Source organism: Amblyomma americanum, chromosome 7, assembly GCF_052857255.1.
Source record: "Amblyomma americanum isolate KBUSLIRL-KWMA chromosome 7, ASM5285725v1, whole genome shotgun sequence".
Taxonomy (NCBI): Eukaryota; Metazoa; Arthropoda; class Arachnida; order Ixodida; family Ixodidae; genus Amblyomma; species Amblyomma americanum.
This window is the reverse complement of record NC_135503.1, coordinates 70,202,312-70,212,266: the sequence shown is the minus strand read 5'-3', so window position 1 is coordinate 70,212,266 and position 9,955 is coordinate 70,202,312.

Genomic DNA, 9,955 nt, shown 5'->3' with positions numbered 1-9,955 from the left:
ATTTTTTTTGTTAGGCAATGTTTGCAAAGTTTCATAAATGTAAAAGCACTACAGGGCTCAAATGTTTAGCTACAGAAGATTGCCGAAATATTTCATGGATACAAAAGAGGCATAATATCAAGGGCCAGAAGTAGTAGCAGATATATACAAAGAACTAAAGTATAGAAGGACAAATTGCAATAAGCGAATTTGATATAGCAACTGCAGTGTTCATTACACTGTTAGGAAGCCGTGTCGGTTCATGAATAAGTTCTTTTAGCCGTCTAGGAACGCTGCTTGCTTCGGTATGAATTTCTCTTTCGGTGTTTTCACCAAACTGCGTGAGGACCGGAGGCGACTTCAAACGTCGCTGAATTTCCTTCATGGCCACCGGTTCCAGAGCTTTCCACTTAATGCCGAGGTCTGCATTTGTCAGTCGAGTAAGGGGATTACGTGATGCGCGAGGAGGTCTTGACAAATGGTCGATCACCTGCATGAATTCCGAATAATCTTCGAGCAGCTTTGTTGTGAACCCGCGTGGAAACAGCGCTAGGCTCTGTTAACTGTGGGTTTGGAGATACTTTATCTTTGCTTAAGATGTGCCCTAGAAAAGCGTCTATTCATAGGCGAAGTGGGAGGAATCCTCTCTCAGGGTTAACCAGGAAGACTTGATTTCAGCCAGCCCTTTTACGAGATCATCAAAGTTCGTAGCAATGGCTACGACATCCTCTAGGTGTACTAGACCATTCTGCCACTTCAGTCTTACTCCTACTCCATCCAGTAATGGGTGGAACACAGTTGTCCCGAACAGAGTCCAAATGGCATCACCCTAAACTCGAAGAGTTCATCCGGCGTATTGATGGCGACGTTCTTTCGATTACTTTCATCGGCTTCAGTTTACCAGTAACCGGTCTTGAGGTGCATCGCAAACAAGTACTTGGTGTTGCCGAGCTGGTCCAGTGCGTCGTATCGCAAAACCGAACCGCCTTCCTCTTCACAAGAACTCGTGCCGCCCTTGGCCGCTTAGAAGGCAGCATGATTTTGTCGTGAAGCATTTCTTTCACTTGCTGCCGGATGGCACACGGTAGAGAGTTATGTTGGACAGGTCGGCTATGTTTGTCGGTTACACTGCCACGTTTGCCACGTTTGACAATAGGCGTTTGGAAGACCTTAAACCACTTCGAAATACATTGCTGTAACACTCAATCTGCTCGAATATGTGCGAATTTGCTCTTGTCATTTGCGGGGTCGTGCTGGGTTGATGTCAAAGGTGGGCGAGTTCCCTTGGTAAATCGATTTATTAATGAATCGGTCGGAGAAGTTAAGGCGTCTAGATCATCAGATAGTTCGTGTAAAAAGGAAATCGTCTAGCCATTCTGGAGATGGCCGTATTCTTCACTGAAGTTTTCACTAATGTCTCAGCTCGTCCATTTCAAAAACAGGTGATGCCTCGAGCGATAGCGAGTCCTCGGTCTAAGAAGAACTGCGTGTTTACTTCAAGAATAGCCTTGATGATCTTGGTAATTTTGCCACCCACCGGGAAACCGAAGCTTGTCCGAGGTAGAACGCTCACTTTTTCACGCACGCTCAAGGCGGCAGCATGCACCGGTGTTTTTTTATAAACAATAGGGCTTCCGCCGTATAAAATGGGGTAGACATAGATTACACGTCTCGGGAAAAGACCTAAAGGGCTATGAAAGCTGCAGGGAAGGAATGTCCGCTGCCCGTCAATCGCATTCTCCTGGCGGTGAAACAGGGTGAGCCATCGGCGCGGATTTATGGTGTTCCCAGTGGTCGTCACAATTTTGAGCTGAGCTGAAGACAGTCTACTGATGACAAAGAACAATGCAGTTACCGTCTGGCCATCGACAGTCACTTCATAGTGTGGGACTTTTCTCCTCGGATTGCAAGTTGGGCTTCGAGTTACGTCTCAGCTTCTTCGCGGGCTGTGATTGTGGCTGGGGTAGGCCACTGTGATTTCGCGTGGCGGTCCCATTAATGAAGTCCGGTCGCGTCGCGGTCGAGGTTGTATTTGTATGTGGCTTGGGCGTAGCCTGTGCGTCGCCTTAATGCAGCGCGGTCGGTGGAGAATTTTGCAGTTTTCGCTAATGTGCAACCTCATCTCCTAAGGTTGCCTACTATAGTTTCTTGCCTACTATAGTGCGTGTGCTCAGCGACCTTCCTGGCTCCGCGTCGGCGTAGCCACTGCGTAGCGACGCAAAACACGCGGCTTACGAAGATTACGAGAGGATCAGGCGGCCCGGAACATACACCACGTAGGTAGTTGTCGATATTCTCTGGCCGCTGGCCTGGACGGGGTCGCAGAGTGCCAAAGGAGAAGCCACGCAATTACTTTCGCCTTTACTGGCAGCGGTGAAGGATGTAGCCGTCTTTATCGTAATAAAAGCCGAATGGGTGGTGCTGCTCGGGGTCCTCCATAAGAGAGCTTTGCTTTTTGGGAAGTGGCGAAGCATAGCACGGCTGCTGGGTGGCTGTAGTCATGGGTTCTTGGGTGAAAGCCGTTCTGGGACAGAAAGTTCAAAGAATTCTGCAGTTCCTCAAGAACAGCATCCGTGAATTTAGTGACGTAAAGTTGGGCTGGTATCTGCTGCAGATGCCGTTGCTCTTCTCAGACAATAATTTCCGCCAGGTTACAATTGCTGCATGGGGGATCTTTGGAGGATCGTGCTCGATTTCGGGAAACAGTTTTTTTTTTTTGACATCTCGCAACAAAAGGTTAACTTTTTCTGTCATTTCTAAACCTCCAAGACGGAAGGACACGTCATTTTTTCGACGCGAAATCTGCATCACCCGTCTTTAGAGGTCGCCTACTTGCATAAAAATTAACACCTCGTCGCTTGCGCGGACATTCAGCCATATAGAACTGTAAGCAATGTGGGTGCAAGAACTTCACCAGCAGGTGATTGGCAGTTTTTTAATTTGAATTTTTAAAGCGCAATTCACAGTGCTCGAGTGCTCTAACAACGGCGACGCTGACTGTACTGCAGCCCTCAGACTTAACACGAATGACGGAACGTGTGGTGTGGATTCAGCAAGTTTACGGTGGCTTCCGATAGCTGGTGCGCAGCCAGCTTTGACTGCGTTTTCGCTTGTGCCTGATTGCCGCGTGGACAGTGCGCTCGTCACGGGAGTGTTTCTTTCCTTTTTGCTCGCCGACGGGGGCTCCACGGCCCCGGTAACGCTCTTTGTTGCTTTATTATCGCAGGAATCACAAATTTCAGCCAAAGCGAGATGCGCATCAGCAATCGTCCGCCTCGGTAAACATATCGAGAGTATTATCTCGCATCAATGATTATCGCTTCGGGGCGCTGACGGCAGTCCAGTCCGTGCGTTCCATCATTCCTGTTAAGTCTTTGGGCGGCCCTACGCTATCAAATGCTCGCTTGGGCGCGGAATCTGAGCATCAGCTATAGCTGAACTCTTTCATTGACCACAAGACTTCAAAAAATCATTATGAACTCATTTTCAGATCTGTGCCAACCTGTCAGAGAAATTTCGTAGTTCCCTTACCACGTTCTTACAGCCCCACAAAGTGCAAAGAAAATGCTGTAAAGCTTCGTAACACAATACAGCTGAAATCTACTTTTCGCCATTCTGTTCCAACTAATCCATTGGCATCGTTGACCAGCTTTGCTATAAATACGGCCGACGTTCGGTGATGCTGCAGGGTAATCGGAGCTGACGGGGCCATCGACGATGGTGGGGCCATCGTCAATGTCGAGCCTTCCTTCCGCGTTTATGAGGTGCGGTAGAAGTGCGTATTCAGGTTGGAGCGCTTGCAGACGGCGGCTGCTTCGCAGGTTGTCTGCAACCGGGGTGACTTTGGTGGTTCTCCCAGTGTTCACTGCTTGCGAATGACTCGGGCCGCTGCGGTGGCCTCCAGGGGGTAAGGGCAGTAAGCGCATTCCAACCCAGCATCTCCCACACATGTCGCGTGGAGGGAACGGCAGTCTGGCTAATAGCGAAAAGGCATCAGAAAGAAACTATATTGCTGACTTCCGCACACAATAAACTGAATGGCTAAGCGGCGGCGATGTCAACCAGAGTGCTCGGTGGTCAGCAAACAACGCCTGCCGCTCTCGGCCTTGCCTAATTAAAGCTGGCAAGGAAGAACCGAGATAAGTTGTCCAGATGGGATGCAAGAAAGTGGAACAAATAGAATTAGTATCGCAAGGCTCCGATCATTCCAGATTAGTTGGCCGCACCTGGCTTGGGTAGCAAATAATCAAGTTGAATGCGGTAGGGTTTCAGTGTGAACAAATATTAGAAAAATTAGTGCCAACACAGAGGAAGCATGTGCCTCTGCAGTGTTTAAATATAGGTCTCACAATAAACGCAATAGCAGCGCCCATAGTGACACGGCTATTATTTAGGTAATCAAGTTGCTTGTCTGTGTACAGCGCGAGGTGTCGGAACGCCTGAACTGACACCTGTGGAACACCTATCGCAGCAGAACGCGAACTAGAACGCAGAGATCTTTCATTGCATGTATATATGGTTTGTTAGAAGAGCATTTTTACATACATACCTTCCCTGAAGTCCTTTTGTGTACTGCAGCTGGAATCCAGAACTCTGGGGGATGAAAGACTATGGACTTATTGCTCGTGGCAAGGGCTTCATGTGCGGCATCGGAAAAGACGGAAGTTTTCCCATTCTATAGCGCAAATTTTCTGAAGGTAAACAATAAAGACAATATTGCCGAAGATTCCTCGTCTTTTTTACAGCGCAAGCTTTCCATAGGAATCTAGATAATCAACTTCGCCTGGATGCGTTCAATCAACATAAATCGGAGCGCGTCTTGCATCGCAAACAAAGCGATAAAGCGGCTTGACTGCAGCATTGGAGAATGAACAAACAAACACTGCAAATATTCGCGACATTACTCCTTTCTGAAAAAAATCATCGGCCCGATGCATTAAAACAAACAAGCCGACTAGCAACAAATAAACCGGATCGTGCGATAATAAACACAGAGTGTGGAAACACAGCGCCCTTTAGCACGCATAATATGGCTTTAAACGTACAACATGGACAACTTCTGGTCGTAAGTGGTGTCGCTAGGATGCAGTCATTCCGTCAGGGATGACATCATAATCTAGTTCACCTAGCCGATGAAGAATCTTGTACGGGCCGAAATAGCAGAGCAAGAGCTTCTCACTGAATCCACGGCGGCGAATGAGCATCCAAACCCAGACTTGGTCGCCTGGCTTGTATTCCGCATTGCGTCTTCGTAGCTTGTAGCACCTGGCGTCGGTCTGCTGCTAGTCTTTGATCCGTAATCGGGCATGTCTTCGGGCTTGTTCTGCGCACTGAAGTTAGGCGGCGATGTTGAAATTCTCTTCTTCGGTAACGTTGGCCAGCAGGGCGTCTATCGTGGTCGTGGCCTCCCTGCCATGGTCGAGCCTAAAAGGCGTCATCTGGGTGGTGCACTGCGGTGTTGTAGGCAACGACGACGTAAGACAGGATGGCGTCCCAGGTCTTGTGTCCGGCATCGACATACATGGCGAGCATATCGGCGGTGGTTTTGTTCGGACGCTCGTTTAGTCCGTTGGCCTGCGGATGGCATGCAGTTGTTCTCCGGTGGCTGGTTTGGCTGTAACTCAGGGTGGCTTGCGTTAGTTCTGCGTGAATGCTGTTCCTCTGACCGTGCTGAGAACATCGGGGGTGCCGTGTCGCAGAAGAATGCACTGCATAAAAAATTTGGCGACTTGCGCTGCAGTTCCGATCGGTAGGGCTTTTGCCTCGGCGTAGCCGGTCAGGTAGTCGGTCGCTACGATGATCTACTTATTTCAAGACGATGACTTTGGGAAAATGCCAAGCAAATCAAGGTCGATCTGCTGAAAAGGGCGCCTTGATGGGGGTTAAGTGGGGTTCAGAAAGCCTGCTGGTCGGGTGGGCGGTGTCTTTCGTTTCGTCCCTTACAATCTAGGCAGGTTTTCACATAATGTGCGGCATCGGCAGACAGTCGGGGCCAGTAATACTTGTCTTGAATGCACCGGAGGGTGCGAAAAAACCCGAGAAGTCCGGCTGTCAGCTCGTCGTGTGAAAAATGAAGAACTTCTTCGCGCAGACTTCTAGGCACAACAAGAAGGCAGGCTGTTTTGTTCGCGGCGAAGTTCATCTCCACGAGCACATCATTCTTTACACAGAAGGAAGACAGTCCTCACTTGAATACGCCGAGGGTTGAATAAACCTTGCCTTCCAGGTACTCGATGAGGCGTTTTAGGTCGGGGTCCGAGCGTTGCTGCTGAGCAAAAGAGCTGGGGCGGATGGGTCCCAGGAATACGTCCTCATCGTCGTCCAGCGGCGGTGTATCTACAGGGGCTCGTAAAACGCAATCGGCGTCATAGTGCTTGCGTCCGGATTTGTAAATAACGGTGACGTCAAACTCCTGGAGGCACAGATTCCATTGAGCGAGGCGCTCAGAAGGGTCCTTCAGATTGGCAAGCCAGCACAGCGCATGGTGGTAGCTGACCACGTTGGACGGTCGTCCGTACAAGTAGGGGCGGCATTACGATGTAGCCCAGATAATGGGAAGGCACTCCTTTATATTTGTCGAGGAATTAGCCTCGGCCTTGTAAAAGGAAGGGCTAGCGTATGCGATGATTTATGCAGCCCGTCGTCTTTTTAAAACAGCACGGCGCCGTGGCCCACGCTCCTTGCGTCGGTATGAACTTCAGTATCAGTGTTTTCATCAAAATGCGCGAGGATCGGTGGAACTGAAAACGACGCTGAAGTTCTTAGAAGGCTTCTGCTTGCGGCACTTTTTTTTTTATTCGAGAAGTGTGCCATGAGGCACTTCCCATTTTAAAGGCACGTCTGCCTTCGTCATTTGGGTCAGGGGCTCGGCGATGCGCGAAAAGTTTTCCAATAATTTTCGGTAATTTTCGCGCAGTCGGAGGAATCTGCGCACTGCTTTCTTATTGGTCGGCGGTGGAAAATGTGCCATAGCAGCTGTTTTCTGCGGGTCTGGGCGTACTCTATCGTTGCTAAAGATGTGGCCTAGAAACAGCAGCTCTTCATATGCAAAGTGGCACTTATCTGCTTTCAAGATTTGGCCAGACGACTTGAAGGCGTGTAGTACTGTTCGAAGTCTTTTGAGGTGATCTTCAAAGTTCGAGTCGACAATAACGACGTCATCTAAAAATGCAAGACAAATTTCCCACTTCAGGCCTGCCAGCACTGTAGCCATTACTCACTGAAACGTCGCTGGTGTGGAACAGAAAGCAAATGGCATCACCTCGAACTCGAAGAGCCCATCCGGAGTGAAGAATGCGGTCTTCTCGCGATCTCTTTCATCGACCTCAATTTGCCGGTAGCCGCGCTTGAGGTCCATCGATGAGAAATACTCTGCGTTGCAGAGGTGGTCCAGTGTGTCATGGATGCGGGAGGGCGGGGGGGGGGCGGGTTGATGCCCTTTGTTATGTTGCTGAAGCGGTGGTAATCAACGCAGAATCGAAGTGCGCTGTCTTTCTTTCTCACTAGAACAACCGGTGCCGCCCATGGGCTGTTTGAAGGCGGGATGACGTCGTCGCGAAGAATTTCTTCCGCTTGGTCCCGGATGGCTTGTCGTTCTCTCGCGGCGACACACGGTAGGGGCTTTGACGGAGCAGTCGGGCGTGCTGGCCGGTTATAATGCGATGCTTGGCATTTGACGTTTGTCGAACCTTCTGCAATGACAAAAAACACTCGCTGTAGCTTGGAAGCAGATTGCGCATCTGGTCTTGTCTTTTGCGCGGCACGGCTGTGTTGATGTCGAAAGAGGGCGAGTTCTCCTCGTCAGGCGAATCTTCTGGGGATGGTATGGAGAGGGCGAAGGAATCTCGTACGTCGGATATTTCGCCGAAGAAAGCAATCGGCGTTCCTCTGTTAGTGTCCCGGTATTCTTCGCTAAAGTTCGTCATCAGTACTTCGGCCTGGCTATTGCGGAGATGCGCGATGCCTCTTGCGATGCTGATTCCTCGGTCTAGCAGCAACTGCATGTTCCCGTCGATGATTGCTTCAGCGTTAATTGCTTTCGTTGCGCCTACGGTCACGATAGCGCTTGAACGGGGTGGGACGCTGAATTCTTCTTCTAGGACACTAAGGCAATGTGATTTTTCAGAGTTGTCACCGAAGAGTTGGCCTCGTCCATCAAAAGCGTGATCAGCTTGGATCGCAGGTTAATGATCGCCTGATGCTCATTAAGGAATTCCATGCCCAAGATCACTTCGCGGGAACATTGCCGTAGCACAACGATGGTCTCAGGATAGGTGTGTCCTTTGACATTCACTCGTGCTGTGGATCGTCCTGATGGAGTAATGAGGTAGCCTCCTGAGGTGCGAATTTGTGGGTCGTTCCAAGCGGTCGTGACTTTCCTCAGTTCCGCAGCAATTGTTCCGTTCATCGCCCAGTAATCGGCTCCTGTGTCGACTAGAACTGTAACTTTCCGGCCATCGATAACTACTTCTCAGCCGGACGTCCAGGCTCTTACGTTTCGAGTCGTCCTGGGCGTGGTGTCGTGGCATCGTCCGGTATGGGAATCGTGGGTAGAACACATAGCCGGCAGACGTTATGTCAAACAGTGAATAGCTACGCAGATTAAATGAAAGAAAATTATGAGGTCACAGAATGACAAAGACAGGAAAGGCACGGAAGAACACAAAAATTTGAATTGTTCTTGATGTTAAAGAGAGGGAGGGAGAGAAACAACTTTATTTAGTCGCCTGCAAAACGACACCATGATTAAATGGCGCAGCGACGCGGGCCCTGACGTCGTCTCAGCGGGTGGTCTCTACTCAATTCCAGCGCGTGTTACTCCCGCGGTCGGTCACCCTGAGGGGCAACGTTCCGTCGATTTCGCTCGGCCTTTGTCTTTCAAGAGTCGCCGAGACCTGCTGGACGGCCCAGGTTTAGATTTCTTGGTCATAGCATAGCGCCGCAGCCGCGAGTCTTGGCGGAATCGTGGTACTTGTCGAAGCTTCGTCGGGGAACTTGGTGCAATCCCACGAGATGGGCGGCAGAGTGGCTCTTTTCGCTGGCACACGTGGCACACATCACTCATATATACTTTCAGGTGCATATGTTTCATTAACACTGGGGTGGGTAAGGAACCAGTTTGGGACTGTCTGAGCAGCACCGCCTCCTCTCGGCTCAGCCCCGGGTGCGAGGGTGGGAAGTCCTTCGAGCCAGGCGGTGAAACTGTGCTAGTTCGTTGAACTTCGTCATGCGGTCCTTGGCACTACATCACGTTAATGTTAGAGAAAACACTCAAACAACCACTTGCTCCAGGAGATTACCAACAATATTCAGTTCCTAGCCTTAGCGTATCGCGGACGTCTGGCTTTACACCGCATTCGAACTCCTCCTTGGCGACATATGTAAATGGGCCTTCCTTACACCACGAAAACGGCTTTGCACCACGAAAATAAAACTTATTTGCACCACGGAAACGAGGTAGCTCTAACGGTGTTTTTGTTAGTGCTGAGTGATCCAGTGAGCCTGTAGCAATACCTGTATGTCATGCCGACGTCACGCGTTTATGTCAAACGAGTAAACGAGTTGCTAACGTGTCCATTAAAAGCACTGGCGGGCGCTGAACAAACCAAATTATGGCGACATGGCGTAGTATTGACAGAGTGGCTCCGATAGCTTTGTGGTTTGTTAGGGTTTAACGTCCCAAAGCGACTCATGCTATGAGAGACGCCGTAGTGAAGCGCTCAAAAGACGGACTCAAAAGAGACCTGTCGAAATTATACGAAGGGCAGAATTAGCAAACCTGCTCTTAAGGTGCTCAGAGAGTGCAACCTCTCAGAGAGCATAACAGTCCAACATAATTTAATCTGGATACCTGCGCACGAGGGCATAAGGGGCAATGAGGCGGCGGATGGTCTAGCTCGAGCTTTTTGCTTCCGAGTCGGACAGCAGCAGGAGAGCCGTGGTCTGAGCGCCATGACCCTCGGGGACAGCTATTCAG